Source organism: Eurypyga helias, unplaced genomic scaffold (assembly GCF_000690775.1).
Source record: "Eurypyga helias isolate BGI_N326 unplaced genomic scaffold, ASM69077v1 scaffold27532, whole genome shotgun sequence".
Lineage (NCBI taxonomy): Eukaryota > Metazoa > Chordata > Aves > Eurypygiformes > Eurypygidae > Eurypyga > Eurypyga helias.
In genome coordinates, this window is record NW_010234605.1 from 47,534 (window position 1) to 48,047 (window position 514).

The window sequence follows — 514 nt, forward strand, 5'->3', positions numbered from 1 at the left end:
GGTATGTCCTGTTCTAGCTGGCAGGAGGTGGAACACCTCAAAGCCGGCTGCTCAGCAGTGAAAGCGTCACTGGCACCAACGCAGTGTTACACGTGCGATGGGCGTGTTGCCAAAGACATCTTGGGGATGGTGCCGTGGAGCCCCTCGGAAAGGCAGGTTCTGCTGACGCCGCACTCTGCTGGCACGGCAGACGGCTGGGCTAATCCCAGGTTTTCAGCTGGCAGGAGGTGGAACACCTCAAAGCCGGCTGCTCAGCAGTGAAAGCGTCACTGGCACCAACGCAGTGTTACACGTGCGATGGGCGTGTTGCCAAAGACATCTTGGGGATGGTGCCGTGGAGCCCCTCGGAAAGGCAGGTTCTGCTGACGCCGCACTCTGCTGGCACGGCAGACGGCTGGGCTAATCCCAGGTTTTCAAAACTCCAGCATTTAAAAACACCCGACCCGGACCCCGCTGCTTCCACGCGACTCCAACGGCGCCGCGGGCGCTGGCTGCAGCAGGGCTCTGCTCCCTG